We start from the raw sequence: 22861 nt of genomic DNA on the forward strand, positions 1-22861 counted from the left end.
AGCCTTTCCATCTTCATCTTGCTTGTTTTCCCTGGCAGGTCAAAAGCAAGGCTGAGCCTGCAGGACCCTGTCAGTTTGCTAATTCTTCTGCTGCCTTTTTGCTCTGATTTAGTATGCAAGCAAAGAGTTTGACCCTTACATCTCATATACATAATTTATACATATAATTGAGGTTTCATTTTGAAAAATATTATAACCATATGCTGCACACTTTTGCCATAATTATTTCACCTTGATTAATTAATACAAGTTTGAGATTTAAGCTCTCAAAGGTGTCAATGTTTTGTATTCAAAGATCTCTGTGTGAGAGATTCAGTAGTCTCCAAGGGTTCTGCTGATGTGCATACAATCTGTTTGAAAAAGACATTTTCTGAGTTATCTCATTTTAAGATGTATCTGAGGGGATAAATAGTCAGATAACCAGACAGGGATGCCAGCTGGTATACAGATATAACACGAAGCCCTAAAATTCAGATTTGAGGAGAGACTTTTAGACAGAGAAAAATAGTTTGAGAGGTGATGTCTGATCCCATTGCAACCCAGCTGCAAGTAGTAATGGGTGGACAGATTATTTTCATAGTATAAGTAAATTCAAACCCCTCAAGTTTTTTATCATGTGTCATTTTGACACTCTGTTATATTACATGCAAGTTCACAAAACTTCCCTTTATTGTATTACCAGTCTTTCATATATTTATTCAAATAAATCTTTCATATATTTAAACAAATAAATCTTGTTTAATAGTGCCTGGCGGCGACAGGGGGAACAACAAAAGTTAAGGCAGCAAGTTCCTTTATTCCTAAACCCAACCACGTGCCGTGCGTGTGTAGGCAAAATATAACCACGTGCATTTGCTGTTGAAGGAAAAAAACATCAATTTGTGGTGTTTTACTGACGTAGTGCTTTTATTTTGAAAGAGACTGTATGCAAACTGTACATTTCCTGTAAAAACAGAAGTGTATTTTGAAAACAGACAATGCATGTAACAGGCAAAAGTTGACACGGCGTCTCAGAACATGGACAACCAACGCACCCAGGGTACCTTGCACGTCCTGCGTTGACGTGGAAAGTCCATGACCCAACGTCAAGATGTGATGAGGTTGGCGTGAGAATGTGTTACCCAGTTGCTTCCGGAGTCTCGTACTACATTTATATGAGGTTGGAAAAATGAGATCTGGATCATATTTCATAGCCAATCTAAACTGTTTCCTTTGCTCTTTGCTGATTAAACGCTCTGAGCGATTAAATACAACACACCTTACTGTAGCGTCCATGTTGTTTTCACATTACAACTTAAAGCTTATGAACACACTGAAGTCCGAACAACGACCATCAGAGGAGTGCCTGAATGCACCATTGGCCTTGGCTGGCAGAGGTCTTAATATGAGTCCAGTTGTTACAAAGCTGTGGTTGTCGTGTCATTAGGTTTAGACACAAACACCACTTGGATAGGGTTTAAGTCAGGAAAACATCATGTTTTAGCTTAAAATACTCAGTTTGATCACTTAAAACTTGGCTGGAAATGTCCCGCTTGTTTGTCTGAAACGGTGGTCTGCATATCCCCTCTTGATGAGAAGCTCAGCTCATACACATGTAATCTGAACTGTGTCATACATATGAAACATACAGATGGAACATATATGACCGTCTCAATTTTCTGAATGGGACAGTTTTATCAGTTTTGTCTTTTTTAAGAGCCTGAGATGGGGATATTTTGTACTGAATGGGAAACTGTGAATGTTTCAGCAACTGTCAGGTACAAACAGTGATTTCTGTTGTTACTCTCTTGGAGTTTTCATCCATACAGACTGTGTCCTTTAGGGCCTGAATTTTGAAATGTGCACGCACATCCTCAGGATAAACTATGTAAAGCCGAGGACCTCACCACTCCTCGCTGACTTTTCTTCAGCTCTCTACTATAAGCATAAGCACCACCAAGGACTGCATCCAACTCAGACCCAACAGGCTATGCATCACCTGCCTCTGGCCCTCATCCATGGAGAGGTGACAGCAACACTGGAAGCACTTTCATTGCTCTTCTGATCTCCTGCAGCGATGTGATTACTGAGAGTGTGGTGGCAGGTCTCCATTGCCCAGCCCTGCTGCCCTCATATCAGATCCCCCACTGCTGGTCTACTCTCTTCCTGCTGAGACGAGTGATCTGATGCTGCTAAAGGAAACCAAGGGTGATGACCTCTCTTTTTTCCCCTGCCAGGGCATTGTCATGTACCTACACCTCCTGCCTTGCTCTCAGTCACTCGTTTTGTATGCATACTGTATGATGAAGTTACTAAAATGGTGCATCTTGGGGATAAGTCCACTGCAGAAGTTTTGAAAATGCCTTTTTATGTTGGCACATGCTGTATTGTGAGGCTGAATTCTTCTAACTACTTTCAGCCAGTGGGACTGCTACACTTTCGATGCAGAGTAGCAGGAGAGACTTGAACCTTTTGAGGGACGCTGGCAGGACAAAATGCTGTTTGTGAGGATTGTCTCCCATGTGCCAGTGATCACAAACACCCTCCAGACAGGTGCAGAGGTGACCTGTGTTGCAAGGTGAGCAGGTGGTGTGTGGCCCTCAAGGTTGTGTTGTAACGCCACTCTGCTTTCACTGACAGAGGTGTTGTTGGTCCTGTAACACTTAAGTCTGGTGGTAAGTAGATTAAGTGTGTTGGCAAGGATCAGCTCCTGGACCACAGCAGACTCTGTCGACAAGGTGATGTTGCAGCCACCTGAAATAAAGAATACAAATTACGTTAATTTTTGGGAATAATTTCATGTGCTATAACTTAATTTAAAGGAAAAATAAAATAAAATTAACAACTAATTAATTTGCCTATTTCAAATATTTAATAATGATATTATTTCTTTTATTCATATTATTAAGCTTGCTGACTCTAAATTAAGCTTTGTGGCTGGTGGGCTGCCAGTGCTGTCCCTTAAGCAACCTGTTTTCACTCCCAGACATGCCATCTAAAATCCTACACTGGAGCAGCATTAGGACCCATACACATGTAGCATTGTTTGCACCCTCACATCCATTACTGTCAGTGCAGAGGCACTAAAGATGTGCTAAAATCCCAGAGGGCTGCGGTGCACAGGTATTCCCAAGCACCTATTTTTCAGAGCTCAACAGCAATCAGCTCCGTATTCAGGATGTCTGGTAAGTAAGCTATAACACAATGCTGCCACCCTTAAAAGTTGGCACAGAGTAGCACCCAGTGCCTGGCGTCATGTTTACCAGGTGGTAAAATATATGGCACGTGTCCCTGCCTTCATACCAGCATTATTTGGTTCTGTGTAAAAAAGCAAGAACAGCGTAATGGTGGAAATTCTTTACAGCATGTATTGCGGGATGTCTGTGTAAAAGGGGTTTGTATGAGACACACCAGGCTTTCAGCGTACTCCAATGTAAACCCATCTGCACTAGTATTACACACTTACGTAGTTTAAAGAGCAAGAAAACATTGGTAGGAAGTTTTCACCCAGGAGACTGCTGCTTGGGTCTCATGTCAAACCAGGTTTCAGTTTTGATCTTTTCCTTAACCCTACCAAGCAGTTTTGTTCATTAAACCTATGTTTCCCTTGAAGACTGTATGCATGTAGGGAGTAGAAACTGACACGTCCAAAACTGACTCTAGAGGGGTACCTTGAGCATCATAGATTGAAGCGTAGGGCCACTGACAAGCTGCCATATCTGAGTGAGAACATGCTGCTCTAACTGATACATTGGTAAATATGCCACAGCCAAGAACCCTGCTTTACTTCACACCTACTTTTAAACATTATAAAAGACTTGGAGATCAACAGCTTTTGGATATGTGCAAATATCGCAACACCAACCTTTTCAAGACGGTGGTTAAAGGAATGAAAGAGGGAAGCTATTTTGCCACCAGTAGAAAACTTGAAAAAAACCTATTTTGGTACAATGAAGCAAAGTGACACAAGCAACTCTAGCTGTTCCTCTTTTCTATATTTCCACATTATAGAAGACATGTTGGGGCATGTTAATCTGAGTATGCACAGCTGCATGTAAACAGGAATATTAGTGAAATACTCATTTTCATTAGACATGTAAACAGCTTGGTAGGAATATTGTGTTTTTCAGAATAAGGGCAAATAACTGAATATTATGCTCATGTGAACGTAGTCACTGAGATGCGTCAAGTGGTGTTTGCACTGTTGACATGTGTCACATCAGTGAGTTCAATAATCTGGCTTCAGCTCCAGTCTTTTCATAGGGAGTTGCCCTGTAGTGTTTACAAGGCTTGCTGTGATGGTCTGAGCACACATGCAAATTCCAGTGAGCCAAGATGCCAGTAGAGTGGCTGTGATCAGAAAACAAGCGTGACAATGCATAACTATCAATACTGTGCTGAGTTAAACATAATCAGTAGGAATCATTCATTTCTCAAGTATAATAGAAGCCATGCGCTATCTCGTTCAGCATCTTGAAAAATGTTTCTATTTCTGTTCAACTTTTTTTCCATCAAGCTATCGAACCTTAAAAATGCTGAGTGTCTGGACTACAGCAAACCCAACACATCCACTAAGTCTTGTTGCCTTGGAAACAAAGGGCCTGCTGAGAAGCCAAGAGTGAATAATAATCTGTGAGATGTGGGGATGGTATTGGAGGGGAGGCAACCGGTCTATGGGGGCTGAAACGTGAACGTGTGTGTGTGTACGCATGTGTTTGTGTGAGCATACATGACGCACAATGCAAATGCTTGTGTTGGAGCGAGGGGACTTTGGTGTTTGAAGAAGATGCACCAGGATCAACACCATCGAGTTGAGCTTGTGCGCTCCTCCCTCACATTTTTTCTTCCTCTCGATCTGCTCTAAAACTCCCATCGTCATCGCTAAAAGCAGTCTCTGCAGGAGCTTCAAAAATAAACATCACATCTCTCTTTGTTACGTCTGCGGCGAGCTCTGCATCACGACACGAGGGGTGGACTGGAAATGTGAAAGACAAGACTCAGCAGGGGACGCTCAGCAGGTGCCACCACACCCTTTTATTTACTGTCCACTTCCAGCTGAGTAATGGTCTGTCCCATCCAGTTACCCCCCGCTACACACACCTCATCCATTGTGTCACTGTAACTGCATGTACGAACTTGCACTTTTCCATTCCCTGCCATTGCTCCTGATGTATAGATATTAAATATATAGTTGACTGTCATAAAATATCCTCACCTCCTCAAGACCATTTGTCAAGCGTTTGACCCTGCTGTGCGTGCTGAAAGCTTTTCCACATTGTCATCAAAATTTCCTCTTTCAAGTCCATCTAAACAGAGGAAAATATCTCAGAAAATGTTTGTTGAAATTGACATTTCATCATAACAAGACATAAATATGTATGTTTAAGGACCCCTCGGAAAAAGGTCATGACATTACTGCTCACTATTTAAAGCTGCACTAATCAATATGTTTATGTCACCAATGGATGCAATGCTAATGCGTATGTGAAAGGGACTACGTATAGTGATGAATCCACAGATAATCATCACCTGACTGCAGATCCCCTCAGCTAAATGAAGCGCTTTAGAGTCTTTCAGCTCATTGTTTCAGTTTGACCACCAGCTACTGTTTTGTTTTAACTATGAGCGCACTCAGCACCGCCATTTCCTGCAGCAGCAAGCAGCTATTTTCAGTGAAAAAAGCTCTGACTAACCCACTGTACACAGCAACAAACAGCAGACAGACAAATCAGCAAGTAGCCAGTGAACGTAGTGGAGCGTTCAAAAGTTACAAATGTTATTCCAGCCTGAACTTTTCTTCTGGTTGCCCTTATAAGTTGCTAGTGCCATTTTGTGCAACTCTGGATATCCAGACACCAACATTATCCGCTCTTCCAACTTGCCTGCTTTGGTAAATGGACTTGCACTTAGTCTTCCACCACTCACAGTGCTTTTTACACTACATGTCACATTCACCCATTCACACACACATTCATGCAATGGTGGCCAAGACTACCATACAAGGTGCCACCTGCTACTCAGATAACCATTCACAAGCACTCACAATTTGGGGTTCAGTATTTTGCCCAAAGATACTTTGATATGTGGAATGGGGGAGCCAGGGAGCGGTTCGCTGACCCTCGGATTAGTGGACGAACTGCTTTATCCCCTGAGTTTTCTGCTTCCATGATGCCCCCTTTCCGACCAACATCTAACTGTTGTGTTTACAGCTTGTGCTGCTGCCTGGATTTCAGATGATGACTTGCCAGCGAGGGGTAGACATCGCCATGGCTACCAGCGAGCAAGAGACAGGGAAAAAAGTTCATACAAGTACGTATAATTTCGCAAATAAACATGGAACTTTTGTAAAAACGTTTTCGAATAACTGTGTATTTGTGTAGAGAATGGTGTAACAATTTTTATTGCTATTCATGATGTCTAGATTGGAGTTGACAGAAAGCTAGCCAGCTAGCTAACATTACCGTCGTCAGGTTGCTTGTTAGCTAGCTAGCTAGCTCACACTATCTGGCGTCTGTCATCTGTACTGTTCTGCAAAATTGTCAGATTTTTCACATTACGATAGCATGCCAGCTAGTATAACTATGCTGCCTCGTAATGTTAGCTGGTTCAGAACTCCCCTGTCGTCAGTCGTTCATCAAATGAAGCATGATGAATACAGCAAACGCGATCGGTAGGATGAACTCAACTGGAGACTCCATTGTGGATGCCGGTTGGAAATATAGATGGCTCGCGGCTTCCTGTTTAAAATAGTTACATATGCGTGAATGTAACCAACACGGTGAGGTAGTGAGTGGTGTCCCAATTCCCAAGGAAAGATTTCAACCTCTACCTCTCGTTGCTTCATTTCGAGGGCCAAGAGGTAGTGGGCAAGGGCTAAGGGGTAGTGGACAAGGGGGGGTATTGGGATTGGGCCTTAATCGCGTCAAGATCTAAGAGGCCAGTGTTCTATTCGTCTGTCTTAACGCTAAAGTAACAATGCTGGTTAATTTTGACTTCCACATAAATCTTACATACTCATTTGAAGTTCTTCAGTATCTAACATTTTATAAAAGCTTCATCTTCATCTCTGACTGGAGTGACTCACCAAAAACAGGCAGCTCATTAGAATAACACCTCTTCCCACCTGGTTTGTTTCACCAGGGAAAAGAGGTAGAAGGCTTTAAATGTAGGTTTTTGATGTTGCACTTCTGATGAAGAAAATGTTGTGAAGCAAAGCAGGCCGGGGTTATCCAAGCACAACGAATGCCAAAAATGTCTGTGCATGTCTGTTTTGTTTTGTCTGCCTTAAATAATTGAATCACATTAGATGAATTGCGATGCCCCGTGCTAAAGTGAGCCTCTAATCTCCAAAACCAGGTGGGAGTAGTCCTTCTTCAAACAACTTTTTAGAAACTCGCAGATGCACACACCATTAAAGAAAACATTTTGGCTGAGAGTAATAGCAGTCACAACCTTTAATCTCTGTGTCAGATAATTAAAGAGCTGTGAATTGGCTTTGCTTTGACCTACCAATTCCTCATTAGCATTTAATATGAAAGGAACTACACATTAAAATTTTAGCATCTTCCAGCACACGGAAAATTATTCTAATAGGTTAAAATCTCATTTGAATCCAATTATGCCTTTGCCATTTGATTCAAGTGTCGAAAAGCTTACCAGTCAAGTGTAACAGGGGTAATGAGCTGGAGCCTCCATTTTAGCATGTTTGAGATTTCACAGGTCTGTAAACAATGGGGGGATGTTTGGAGCACTGGAACATGGCGATGCAATCATAGGTTTCTGAATGCACTGTGATTGTGATTCTGCCTCTTTACTATGATGATGCTGTTCAGAAAATCCTGAATCCTGCATCCTATTGACCACATTTTCTTGTGTAGACCATTTAGAAATTCAGAGAGAACCTAGTTAGTATTGCTTTTTTCTGCATTTCTGTCCATTAAAGGTTTAGTGTGTAGGATTTAGTGGCATCTAGTGGTGAGGTTGCAGATTGCAACAAACTGAACTTTTGTTTTGGGCCAAGCATGGATGTCTATAAAGAATTGGATACAGTATCAGAGGCAGGCCCTATTCATTACCCCATCAGTTACCTAGATCTTCCACTCTGTTTCCGCATCGTTGGGTCCATAGAGCAGACACACTAGACACTTTCAACAGCCAAGTGGCTAACCACCGGTTTAGCACTCTGCTACCTTGAATGGGGATAAACTGGTTTAGCTAATTGCTCTTTTAGACTTTCGAAATATTATTGGACTAAACTGATCAAATCCCAAAGCTGTAACGAGTCATATTGCACATCTTGTGACGCTCAAAATAATGTATACATTGATTTACAGATGTCTCTTTCACAATGTAAGTCTATGGGGATAAGTCTTTCTGGGCCTCATGGCATCACATGATGGACCCAGAAGTTGTAATTTCACAGTTTGGCCACAATGTCAAATCAACCCGGTCTCACTCCTGACTCGTCAAATGCCGACACTTGGTGGCCTGTTGGTCCCCAGAGGCAACCTTTAGCAGCAGTGTAACATAACCTGGGCAGCAGTTTTTAATATTTAGAAAGTTTTTTAGACACATTATCCCCACAAATACAACATGCTAATCTTTTTAGGTCAAGCCTATGGCATTTTAAATTGTATAAATTAGCCTAGCAGCTAGTGGACTTTTCCTCTACTCATACGAAAACAGGGACAACAGCAACATCTAACAAAGGTACGTTATGAAGTTCAATTCCATTGTAAATCACAAGGTTCGAGTTTGATTCCGGCCTGCAGCCCTTTGCTGTGTGTCATTCCCCACTCTCTCTCTCCCCATTTCATACACTGACCTGTCCATTAAAGGCAAAAAGCCCATAAAAATAATCTTTAAAAAAAATTAAAAAAAATCCCAAGGTTCCCTGACAAAACAACTGTCTCATGTAAGACATGCTTTCCAAACAATTATAACAAGCTAACATTATTAGCACAAGCCTAAGGCATTTTACATTGTATAAATTAGCCTAGCAACCAGCAGAGATTTCCTTTACTCACTCACTCAGGATAAATCCTGAAGTATGAATGAAACAGAAGACATAAAATGCTATTTTGTGGAGGCTTTATTGTCTTCACAATTTATTGCTCCTTATCTGTGAAATGAAAGTAAATAAAAGCTTTGTTTCCACTGAGGAAAATGGTTTCAGCTTACACAAATAGACAGGAGGTCTGCGTCGCTGTGACGTGTAGTTACATATCTGGGGATGTGCACATCAGGCTACGGTGTGGGCTCAACGTCGATGCAGAGCCTACGCTGTAGGTATAGTGTCGATTTGGCGCAGAAGTATAAATCCCACATAAGCGTTGGTATTTGACAAGCTGGGAGTGAACATATGTTGGTAAAAATTGACTTCAAAGTCTGGTGCGGCCTCTTGGGGCTTTGTGCATGATGGTGTATGTAGGAGAACAATGGTATCCAAAGCCAAAATGCAGAAACACGAATGGCTCTATCTAGAGCCATTGTTTGGTTTGTCCATTCTGCAGAAACAACATGGTGGACTTCAATGAAGAGGACCTGCTCCATATGTAGATATAAACATCTCAATCTACGGTCGTGAAAACAAAATGATTCCTTCTTTTTTAATTGATTATATACTAATGAAAACATAGTTACAAACATTATTTACAATTTTTGCCAATATATCCCCCTAAATCCTACACACTGGACCTTTAAGGCCACATGTGGTCTTTTGCTGTCATAACTGATGATGTTACTAGTTTAAATAAGGGAGGAAATACAACCACTCGCTGCCTTTTTTTTTTAACCTTTTCCTTGGCTCTATTGCCTTCTGCATGACCAGATGGAATAATATGACTTGATAACCTGCTCCCCTCAGGCTACTGCTTATTTCCATCGCCCAATAGAGCAATATAACAATACATTTTATGTGATAACAAAGAAGTAGAATAGTGTGCATGACATTATTTGTTTTTTCCTCTCAGAGCAAAGAGAAGAGAAAAAAAGCGCTCCAGGCTGCAAACCCACCCAAGGAAATCAATTTGCAGGTTCGTTGTAACCTGAGACGTATTGAACTCCTATACGGAATAATTTCTTCGGGTAATACAGAGGCAGTGTCTCAAAGAAAACACAAGCTGAATTTTTCAAACTTAAATGAAAAATTAAACAGAACATACAGCCCCAAAAAAGGATAAAATTGATTCAGCTTTTACAGAATCATTGGGAAAAACTCAGTTACATGAAAACTTGAAGGTTTTCAGTTTCAGAAAAAGTCTGAAGGACAGGTTTAAGCTTTCAAGCCACAGACTGCTTGGTGCATGGCTGATTTGGCTTATCAACGCTCCAGGGGGGCATTTCTGGCATCGCAGTTTATCTCTATGTGAAAAGGTCACGCCTGCATCCATCACACAGATGCAACATGTGAACCATGAAAGATGACTATGAACTGGTAAAAAGGTTGGCTTCATCTTCACTTCATGTATGATGAGGACGTCTGTGTAATGCCCAGCACTATTCTACTCTCTGTAAAAGGGGCTAACAATCACAACAACCTGCAGATATTACTGACACCGTGAGTGAGAAAACACCCAAACAAAGGTCACTCTGTCTGGAACTTACGTAGCAAAACTGGTGAAGTAAAGCACAATGAGTGGCAGTGATGGAAGGCTAGAAACCTGCTCTCAGCTATTCAGCAGTTCAGTAAACACTCTTTTCAGGAACAAAGTCTGACACAATTGTTTCTTAAGTCTAATTTGGTGCAAATGTTTCTCTGTAACATGCAACAACTAATGAACTGCAGTTCAGCCCATTAAACAGTTATCTGTTTACAAAATATTTCCTTTTAACAACACAATTAGTCACAAAGTGTGTATCCCCCAGAATAAGTTTCATTTTTTTATTAGCTGGAACCAGCAGCTCTACAGCTCTTTGTTGGTTGGTCAACAAAAATTTCCCCACAGGCAATGTTTTTGCCCTAGAAGGCTGAAATCTGGCATAGAGGTCAAATGTGTGTGGGGGTGTGAAAGTGTGTGTTTGTGTTCATGCCAACTGGCTAAAATGGAGTGTAGCACTGGGAGGGGATGACTGCAAAAGGGTGAATAACTTCTAAATGGATTCACAAGATTTTGTGGGAAGATTGGTGATGAGCCAAAGGACTGCTGCTTAATTGATTATGTCAACTGGCAAAAAAGGGGCAATGAACTGATGCCATAGCCTGTACATGATAATGGCTGTAACTACCATGACGTCTCCCATTGGTATGTGGACTGCCATCGCCATCTTGGCTGTTTGGAGCCAGTAGTGACCAAATTTGGTCAGGAGGGAGGGGCTGTTGAGGAGTGAGGGGTGGATCTGACTCACAGAGTGCCGTGACGCCTTGCAGACAGCCTGTCATTCAAGCAGCTCTGCCCTTAAATATGAGTAATTTTTGCAGACATTGGAGACCCTCCGAATGTCCAAACTCCTTACCCTATGTCAAAGGCTGAGACGAGCCACCCCATGGAGGAAACTCATTTCAGCCACTTGTATCCACAATCTCATTCTTTCGGTCATTACCCAGAGGTCATGACCATAGGTGAGGGTTGGGACATAGACTGACCAGTAAATCTAAAGCTTCGCCTTTGGCTAAGCTCCCTCTCCACCACAACGCCATAGCGCCTGCATCACTGCAGATGCCGCACCAAACCGCCGATCCATCTCACGCTCCATTCCACCCTCACTTGTGACCCCAAGATACTTGAACTCCCTCGCTTGAGGGAGTAACTATCTCCCAACCTGGAGGGGGCAATCCACCGGTTTCCGGCAGAGAACCATGGCGTCAGATTCGGAGCTGCTGGGAAGTGATGTCACCTCTTTTTAAAGCAATTTCTTGAATTAACAGGACCAACAGCTAAATGCTAAAGTCAGGGTGCTAACATGTTCTCAGTGATGCTAGGTCCACCATCCAGCCACCCAAATTCATGCCACATACCAAGTCTAAGCAGTTGTATATTGAAGTAAACTAAAAGCAGACAGCATGCATACTAAATCAAAGTTTTAGTGCGTTGTTGATGGACACTTTTCTCCCACAATGCAGTTCACAAAGGAAACGGAGGAGAAAAAATTGTACTGGTGTAGGTGGTGGTAAAACAGTTGCGATGCTAACATTTGCTAATTAACACTAAACACAAAGTAAAACTGACAGCAACGGGAATGTCATTGGTTTTGCAGGTGTCTGGTCATAAACCAAAGTACTGGACAAATTAAAATTTAGCAATCCATCCAACAGTTTTCAAGACATTTTGGCCAAAAGCACATACAGTGGTGGAAAAAAGTTTTCGGACACCCCATGCATTTGTGAAATATTGCATTAAGAATCACTCTTAGGTCTTCAAGTGCAATTTCTTTTAGTACAGTCACAGCCAAAATACTAAATAAATCCTAAAAAAGCCATTAAAAACTTAAAATTGATTGGTTCCATAAAAATACATAAGAAATTTTGAGTATTGGGTCATTTTGGTACCAGTGATGAAGGTCGTTCTTTTTATTAAAAGACACAATTTTTGTTGCCAAGCTTCGTGTCTACATAAAGCCAGCACATTTGAAAGTTCTTCAGACACAAAAATGGCTAAAACAAGGAACCTAACGCAGGAAACACGCCTGAAGATAAAGATTCTCAGCCAGGAAGGGTACAGCTGCCGCCAGATAGCCAGGAAGTGCAGATGCAGTCCTTCAGCAGTTGGATCCACTCTGCAGAAATACAGACGAACCAACAGCTTGGAAGACAAACCAAGATCTGGGCATCCACGGGTTTCTTCAGCAAGAAATGACCGCATCCTGATCCGCATGTGCAGGCAAAACCGCCGAATGACATCACAGGAGCTTCAGCAGCAGTGGTCAAACCAAACTGGTGTCCAGTGTTCCACCCGCACTGTACGTGGCCGACTTTTAGATCATGGCTTAAGGTCCTACAAGGCTATCAAGAAGCCCCTGATCAAAGAGAGACAGAGGTTAGACCGGCGTCGTTGGGCCCAGGCACACAAGAACTGGACAGCCAGGAATTGGAAGAAGATTTTTGTGGTCAGATGAGTCCAGTTTCCAGCTTTATCTTCCTCCTACTAATGTGAGGGTACGCAGAAGGCCAGGCGAAGCATTATCTCCAGCATGTACAGTACCTACTGTCAAGCATGGTGGAGGCAGTATCATGGTTTGGGGATGCATGAGTGCTGCTGGTGTTGGTCATCTCACTGTCTGTGATGGCACATTGAACTCTACCAAGTATTGTACCATTCTCGAAACCCACATGCTCCCTTCTGCGCGTGCACTGTTCCGTCGAGGTAAAAATTGGATGTTTCAGCAAGATAATGCCCCTTGCCACACATCCAAGGCCAGTAGAACTTGGCTGCAGAAGCACAGTATCCAGGTCTTAGAGTGGCCAGCTCAATCCCCGGACATGAGCCCCATTGAAAATCTGTGGTGGATTATCAAAAGGTCTGTTTCAAAGCAAACCAAAGAATTTAGAAGAATTAAAAGCAGTAATTCAAGAAGAATGGGACAAGATTACCCCTCAACAGTGTGAAAGGCTCGTGGGGAACATGCCAGCCAGGATTAGAGCTCTACTACGTGCCAATGGCAGGACTACTAAATATTAATTTGATGATGTGATGGTTTATTTATTTTTTGTTCAGTTTTGAACACATTCTCTGTTATTTGTTGACTTTGATACCGACAATGTTGAGAACTGACATATTGAAACTGTCAAGAATTTAGTTTTGTTAGTTTTTCTTGTAAACAATAAACAAAAAAATATAATTTGTATTTGTTTGTATCTGTCTAATGCAGCCACCCCTTTTGAAACACAAAAAAGATTTTTCCACAAATATTTCATGATAATATTTGAGATTGTGTAAAATTTTAAGGGTGTCCGAAAACTTTTTTCCACCACTGTATGTCGACTTCATGGTGGCCCTGGAGGAAATGTCAGAGGATCACCAAAGTCATTAGGATTCATCATCTTAGCACCATAAATGTCTGTACCAAGAGATATTGAGATGTTTCAGTGTTTCACCAACCAGTGGACTGACATTGCAAACCCAAGAGCCAAAAATCAATCACTTCTCAATCAATACAACAGAAAATTACTAGTATTGGTCTAATTGACTTAGTGATCACTGGGTTCTCGTGAATCTGTCCAATAAATCAGGTGAAGTGACACACATTGCAATTGGTGTCAGGCAGGTTAGTGCGTGTGAGGCAGCAGGAGAAGGACCTAAATGCAGAGAGTCGAGGCCGATACAGTTCAAAGATTTAATAACCAGTTGAAGATACAAATAAACTTACAGACACAGGTAGGTCAACAGGCAGGCAGGTACAGGTGGCTCAAATGCAAAGAAACATGGCAACAATCTGACAGCTGATGGGGTAAAGGGGCTGGTACATGTGCTGCAGGACTGAAGAGGAAGTGAGGTGCAGGTGGGAAGAAGAATGAGGTGACTGCAGAGCAGATGGGAGTGTCAAGATCTGGATTGAAAGGTCTGAGGACATCTAGTGGACAGGTAAAGAATTACAGTGTGTAAAGAGGGACAGGGAAGAAAGGAATACACACTGTGACAGTTGGAAAGATTTAAAGGAGCATTTTCTTTTATTTATGAGACTTTTAGCAGAATTGTATCTGAAGTGTCCTTCATCCATCTGCTCTGACTTAAATAGACAAAGACATGAAAAATGCTGTAGAACAAGACCGAAGCAGACGCCAAGTAGACAGCCTCAAAATATCCTTGAGTAAATGTCCTGCATACTGAGCTGAGTGAATCATTGATTTCATCAGAAATGTACTGCCTCTCTTTGCCTGTTATTGATTTTGCAATGCACTTTGTTTACCAGCTATAGCACACAATGCGCAGTTCTATCTAATTATTGTGGAGAACGTGCATCATCAGGTCCCGTCAGAGGTAGGATTAGTCCTGGCAGGTCCGCGCTGCTTTTGTAACAGCGGCCAGAGTGAAGGTCAGGCTTTGTGCACTCCCTGACTTTTTTTGGACTACAAACTGACTTATGTTTCGATCACACTGTTAAAATTGATTTCCTCAAAATGCACTGAAGTGCCATCTGTGCGACTCTCTCCACTGTTGGGTAGCTGCTCTTAAAATCATGAGTAATAATATCTGAGATGTAATCACGATGAGACGATTATTGAGCCCCATTTTCACATTGGCAAGAGAGTAAAATCATAATTAGGCACATCATTTCCTGGACAGAAATGTGACAAAATGTCAATGTGTGTGCATGAGAGCAGTAGATTCTCTTTCCTCTCAGAAAAATCACAATACTTAACTTAAATGGCAAATACATTTAAAAAGAACAAACGGGAGCAACAGGGGTGCTTCTTTCGATTAAACCCTTTAGCTACGAGGCAGTGAATAATGTTTGGTGAATAATTTATTATGAAGATTTATTGATAAAAACGACTTGCCCCCAGTATGCCGCCTAAATATCTGCAAGGGAACCGCAGAGAAGCAGAAACTAAAGCGACGACAGTTTCTACATTTGAAAGCAAATTAATCCCCAGCCTGTTTTATGTGTCAAACGTAATGTCAAATAATTCATCAGACAGAGCATCACTAAGCAGAGAAAATGAAGCTGGTTAAATATATTTAAATCTAATGCATGTCAGCCCTCTACTTTACTCAGAACGTCCTAATGTGATGGGATACAGAACACGCAGCGACTGAAACATGAAAACTATTGTTGAGGCAACACACTGTGGAGCCCCTCTGTGAGCTGAGAGATTTAATCTCATTCACAAAGAACTGAGAAATCCATCTTTGCACTACATGATTCCCAGCTGTGAGCATCTGGGAAAAGCGGGGAAAAGAGGAATAGGAAATTAGTGAACACTTCCCTAATACTTGAGATAAATTCTTTCCAGCATCTAGGGCAAGCAGATATAACATACAAGACTGAGGGTATTCACATAAAAGCAATCGCACTATGACTTTCTAATTACATTCTGACGAGTAAGAATGAACCATTGAGAATCTAATTAAAGATATCTACAATTCAGTTTGAGTCACCATACAACTTAATGGTCCATTCTAAGTAGTCACAATGTAATTAGAGATATCCTAAATTAAAAAAAAATGTGACTAAATATTGAATCCAAATTCTATGAGGGGCGTCTGGTGGGGGAGTGTCTAAGATTAATACCACTGTGTTTACAGCATGCTTGCAGGCTGCACCCTCTTCCCTTGTTTCCTGTTGCCTCTCGACTGTCCACTGTCAAATAATAGCGTACAACCTCCCAAAACAAAGGCAAAAAAAATATGCTCCAACTGCAGCCATTTTAAAACAGAGCTTTAAAGCAGTGGTTCCCAACTGGTGCAGCCAAGGGGACCAGATTTCTCCTTCGTCATTAGTTTGAGGTCCCACAGCTTAATACATTCAGCATCATACTTGCGTTTGGCCATGTTGTTGAGCTAGTTTGCTGTCTCTGTTAAGTATCTGTCCAATCTACAGCAGGAAATGGCACATCAAAATAAAAGCTCTGTGCCTGAAATTCACTGTACTTCAAAATAAAGTGTGTTCATAACAAACTTGACAAGCTTTAGAGTCACTCGCAGTCCATTCAGAATGTATCCGTGACCCACTTTTGGACCACGACCCACCAGTTGGGAACCACTGCTTTGGACTGTTCTTTTCTCCACAGCTTTTTATTAATCAGTTTTTATTCATTTTATCAGTTTAGTTTTTAAATTCTTCTGTACTTTTATTAAACGTGCCTGTGATTTGATTTATCATATTTCATTCTTCCTTTTTTATCTTTTTATTTTTCTTATCTTCTGACTGTAAATAATAATAAATACTGTATGATAAGATGCTATATAAATAAACATGCCTTGCCTTTGCTAAAAAACTGAGTGTCCCGGTCCTATCTTAGCATGGAGTATATCAGAATGTTCATTGGTTTTCATTGTTTTTATTTACTTAGCCCATAATAATCGGCTATTCTCCCACCAATTTCTAGTGACATGAAATTGCTCATATATAGCCAATGTTCGCTTGCAGCCTAACAGGCATGCAGGGTATATACAAGATTATGATTTACCTCCAGGCAGGTGTTCACATGGCATATCTAACCCTGATAGAAGATACTGCAGTCCATGCCTTCAGGAGAGAGCGCATCTTCAGAGACCAACATGACATGTTTCAAGAGACTGACGACAGGCTTATCAGGTGTTTCCGACTGCCAAGACATTTACTAATATGTGCGAAGAAACAGCTTCACTACTTTCTCCATGGTCCACCTTGTTACCAGCTCACCCTTTTTCCCCTTTAGGAGGGTGGCCTTGTGGGTCGTCTGCTTCGTTGTACATGGAGGGAAGCAGCTATCGGGGTGTCATGGTGGAGACGCATGCAACAAATAGCGATGACAGCAGTAGAATTAAGCGTCTAGATAAGCTCAGGGCTACTGTTAGAACTCATGAGAAAGCCATGTTTATTGATCTGTGATGAAGACTGCAATAAAGCCATTGTTCGTCGCCATCCTTTCTTCTCCACGCTGGCCCAGACTGCTAGAAGATAGTTACCAGCTAATAACAAGCCAAGCTAAATTAATGTTAATAAGCCAGCGTGTTCCCAACTACGGTTCAGAGCCAGTTAGCTGTCACTGAGAGAGGCAACAACCTCTAAGCAATTGTATTTCCTTATATAAAGAGCAGTATGCTGATTGCAAATAGCGTGCGGGTGCCTGTCAGTTTAGAATGATTCTGATTCGCTAACATACGCACGGTGGTAAGAACAAAATTGCACGTGTCATGTATCTGACAGTAATTTTGTGTGCACTCATTTTGTGTGCAAAGTAAGAACATTGCTACGCACATATTGGTAAATGAGGCCCATTATAATTGCACATATTTAAAGTAGATGTGATAGTCACGTTGTCGTTATGACTCGCGCAGATGTCAAACAACATGGAAACCCAAAATCACTCGCCTGAGATCAGGAAATCAGAGAAAATAAATCTTCAAGTGGTTACTTAAACGTTAAATGGATAAAGAAAAAAAACAGCTCAAATGAAAAAATATCATCATTTACAGGTCATATTGTGAGCTTATTACCAAAGCCGTTTCTCAGTTCCTCAGCTCACCAAGGACCTAATTAAAGTAGCACCATCAGCACATGTAGGCTCCTTCCCCCTGTCACAGTCACATAAACAACTTAAGCAGCTAATTACAAGACAACAAATGATTTTCCACTGAGTGTACGTGGGCCGTACAGTGTTGTATTTATGGAGGCACATTTTCTTTTATGTCACTTGCTCTTGCTGCCACCTGTCCCTATAGATCAATACAATCATGGAACTCCTCGGCAAGAAGGCACACCATCACACAGCTTTCCCTTTCATTTGATCCCCGTACACTTCATAACAAAGTTGCCAACATAAGTCAGCCATGACAGTCTCTTCAATTATGTGACACTGGCAAAGAAAGGGATGTGATGGATTGGTGTCAAAGCTGTGGGGAGCCATAAGGCAGACAGAAAGCACGGGCTGCCCATCTGTCAACAATCTCAATTAACCACTGTACAGATAGAGGCACGCTGCTCTTTTATGCAGAGGCAACAAGGGTCTCTGTCACGACGGTGGGCGAGATCCCATATTTACAAAGAGAAAACTGTGTATTCAAGTGAGCTGGATTGGTCCATCCATCAGCAGGGGGGGTGAGTCAAATTGAAATTTGACATTTAGAGCCCCAACGCCTCTGCTCACTGGCACAGATATGAACTACAGCAAGTGACAAATTGTTTGTATCAGGCCTGTCCCTGGGTGAAGCCTCTGATAATGTTTAGGGTTGAAATAGGCACCCTTGACATTTCGCTGAAAGGTCAGGTTTTGTGTTCATTAATGCTCCCTTTTCACATACAGCCAGCAGTGGGATGAGGATTATTGTCATAATCTGGGTTTGGGCCAACTCGTCGATGCAGCCTCATTTGTTTTGACTCCTCGCAATATCGGGACACAAGGAGTCATGCACGGCAATGACAAACTGTCAGGAGCAAGATCACGGGAGGGTTTAACAGAGGCAGTCTTGTTGATTCAAAGAGTGTCACCTCCGTAAAGTTTCGACTCTTTTGTCTCTCTGTGCAAACTCCCAAATAGCTGATTTGATTAGCAAATAAATAATACGCAGCTCTCTCCTTGTATTCCAGCAAAATGGCAAAGTATTACAATAAATTCAAAACTCATCACTCTCTCTACGTGTGTGAAAAGATCGCTGACAATTTCACAAGGAAAAGCGTCCAGGATTAATTTGCTTCTGTAAGCAGGGTGTCCGTTTACAGCTAAATTAAGAAACCTATCTGTAATTCATTTAACGTCTGCACCAGACAAATTAGTGTCTTGGATCCGGAGCTAATAAACAGCTTGAAGCGGCGTCGATATGTACATGGTCCTACATTATTGCTGATAGCGTGTGTGGCATTTTTGATTAGCTCGGCTCCTCGGGGAACAGCGGGGTAAATTGGGCCGTTTTCTTTTCTTTCTCAGTGTCTGTTGGAAGCAAATACAAATAGATATCCTGCCAGTTTTTTTCACTTACAGTTGAGAATCCCGCATTAAATCTGATTTTCCTTTGGACACAAGATGATGGTTCACTCCCTCATTTTACCCTCAAATGCCCTTATGAAAAAATACTCTAGTATAAGTAGGGTGGCGATTGAGGCTTTTATCTGTTGCTCTCAGCAAGACTGGATTACCAACCAGGCACCTGCCACAGGGCCCAAACCTCCAGGGAGCCCCAAAAGCCCCAGGTTTACTGTGTTTTGTCGTTATTACAATTCCCTACTATCTGAGATATACTGAAACCAAGGTTTTTGTTGTTTTCTTAGCTCATGAAAAGTTGACACTTCAAAGATATGGCCCTTTACATGACAGCAACACCGTTCAATTTTGATTAAATTACTGTTTTAAAGGAGCTCTGTGATATTGAGAATATCAACAACAATCTGCTATCATGTAAAGATACAGAGTGCCTCAGGGATGATGTTTTTCTGTAGGCTGACGTGGAAGTTAGCATCGCATTGGTACCATTGTCAAAAAGCAAATAAGCTCTGTGGCAAACAAACATTTACATGATACTTACATGTTTTATTTAGCAAGATAATCTCGACAAATAAATACCACTTACGATAAGTGAAGCCTTAATGCCATTGCCAGACATAAAAAGCTAACATTAGGCTATACACAAACTACACTACGTTCACATGACCTATCGTCACCACTACAAGGCTGTAACCACGTTCAGCGCGGCGTGATGACATTCTGTGGTCTCATTTAGCCACTTGTTAGCAACCGCCTTTTATAAGACACATAAGAGCTTTAAAGTTCACAAGTGGGTTATTTACTGACGTATTTTATGTCATAGAACAAAACACTAAAGTCACTTAAGCTTGTCCTTATTTCAGGCATCTAACAAAAACCTACTTACTTCAAGATGAGGGAACCATGAGTGGGAAAATGCTAACTCGTTACTGGGGCACTCTATAGCGGAATTATGCCGTCAAATTCATGATACCTCCCTGCATGTTAGTGCATGTGAGTCCCGTTTGTGAATCTCACTGGCTTGCTAATCTCTGCTGCTCTGCACGATGCTCACACTGCATTGAATGCCACAATCAGGGCAGCATCGTTGTGAAAGCGTATTGCCCTCCCTCCAGTTTCCGCCCAGGTTGACACTGTTAGCTCTGTCAGAACTGCTGCCGCTGTTAGCACTGTTTGTGCTGTTAGCAATGCTCTCGTCAATGGCTGCTAACAGTTTAACTTTAGTTTGGTAGCAGTTTAGTAAATTTAAGTTTATTTTAAAAGCTTTAGGGATCTCCTGCCTTTTCGGCCCACTATGAGGTTTGAGTCATAATCATATAAAGTAATCAATCTATACCACTCTCATGTTTGTGCATAAAATATAAAGCTAATGGCGGCAGGTGGTTAGCTTAGCCTGCCTCCGTCCAAAGGTGTCAAGTTAACCTCATTAATTTACCTGCATTTGGGTTTTAAGCCTGTTTGTTACTAGCAGAAATTAGCATTAGTCTTTTCACAGTTAACTACATCTGTAACCAAGATAACAGCTAGCCTTAGGGTTTTCTCCACCCTCTCATCCAAATATGGTCACTTCTGCCTCCAAAATCCAAGATGGCAACAACAAAAATGTCAAACTCATGGCCTGAAAATGCAAGTCCAACATCCACTGGGTAATGTCATGTGGCTATGTCATAATTTTATACCGTCTATGGTACAAACAGCATGTGGTAGTTTTAAAAGAGGTCAGGGGCTGGACTATTTCTTGGTTGAGTGACTTCCTAAAGTCTCTGCTGGTTGACTGGCAACCCATGGTGAGCAATATGTCTTCAGAGGTTTCACACTGGTTCTGTAAAACTTTTATTATTTCAGTGAATAGTGTGCTCACATGATACCTATTCTATCAATCAAAATTATGACACAGCAAATCTGGGACCATGACACACTGTCGAGCAGAGGCTGAGGTGCAGCTGCTGGACAGAGCCATGATCTGTTTGGAGACCAGTAACAAAGAAAACAAATGCACGAAACATGTTGTCAGCATTTTCAAATTAGACAGCTTACTGTCTTGGTCTGACAAGATCGATCACATTGTCTCCATGATGGGAAGGGGCATTGCCATGTCAAGGATATGTTGGTTAATGTGGTTATGTTCCACTTTCTGTTATGAATGATGTTGTCCAGTCAGTCGCTCTGTCCCACCTGGAGTGCTGCCCAGTCATCTGGTCAAGTGCTGCTCAAAAACACCTGAAAATGCTTCAAATTGCACAAGGCAGCCAGATTAGTTCTTCTTTGTGCCAATGTGTGTGCATAATCGACTATCCTGTCTGACTATGGAGGCGAAACTAAAATCTAGTCTTTTGTTATCCATGCATACTGTCATCTTAAAAAAACACCACAGTTTTTTCGGTGATAAACTAGTATATAGTGGTTTTGTCATGGGTATGTGATAAGTCAAGTGAGCACTAGTCTCCTGGTGGCACCAAGTCTACCAACAAATTTTATGATGCAAACCGTTCTTTAAAGAGGGGTCTCAGCTTGGGATGTGCTCCCCACATGCATTAGACAGATTAATAATAAATATTCCCTCGCTAAAACTGATGAATCACATGTAAAATTTGTTATGGCATTTATAATAAATGTTTTATTTGGTACAGTGAGTTTGTGACAGTTTTGTTTTTTCATTTTTTGTCTGATATTGAATGTTATTGTCTTATTGATACTGTGTGATTTCAAATTGATGTATTTTTAATGTTGTTTTGTCAGTGGACCCCAGGGAAGACTAGCAACCACTTTGTGGAAGCTAATGGGGTTCCGAATAAAGAATTAAGAATCACATAATGTGTGTTTTTTAATCTGGTGGAAGGATTTTTCAGTCAAAGTTGAAACAACAAAGATATGATGAGTTAAAGTGTTATTTTTAGTGCCTGTCCCATTGACTCCAATAGAACGCTGTCACTGTCGCCATGACTTTTCCTTCTTTATAGTGTCCTTGTCCAGGACCCTACAACAGGTTAATTCAGCCATGTCTCTCAGAAATGTCATTACATGTTATGGTATTTCATGTTCATTTTGTCACTTCAGGCATTTAATGTGCCTTTTTCAATACGTTTAAACATCACAATTTTACCAACAATGAATAAAACACAATATATGTGATTGTTGTTGTCATTTTTGATGTTGTTTTTGTTGTTCAGTGTAAATAAAAATCACAAGACTCGTTTATTACCTTGTCATGTCATGTCAGCTGACTTCGTGTTTTCACCTGACTCCACCATCAGCGGACTTTAGCGCTTCCTAGTTTGTAGTGAAACGCCATTGGTCAGTTACAGACGCATTTTGATTCTA

General features: G+C 41.4%; 1 long non-coding RNA gene across 1 annotated transcript; it reads right to left on the reverse strand.

Moving 5' to 3' along the window:
* Positions 1-887: 887 nt before the first annotated feature.
* LOC144463827 (uncharacterized) lies at positions 888-22851 on the reverse strand. The gene is made up of 2 exons (XR_013491833.1): positions 22743-22851; positions 888-2733 (listed from the first exon to the last, which is right to left on the reverse strand). It is a non-coding gene; the product is annotated as an uncharacterized LOC144463827 (long non-coding RNA).
* Between the last annotated feature and the right edge of the window lie 10 nt (positions 22852-22861).

Source organism: Epinephelus lanceolatus, chromosome 7 (genome assembly GCF_041903045.1).
Source record: "Epinephelus lanceolatus isolate andai-2023 chromosome 7, ASM4190304v1, whole genome shotgun sequence".
NCBI lineage: Eukaryota > Metazoa > Chordata > Actinopteri > Perciformes > Serranidae > Epinephelus > Epinephelus lanceolatus.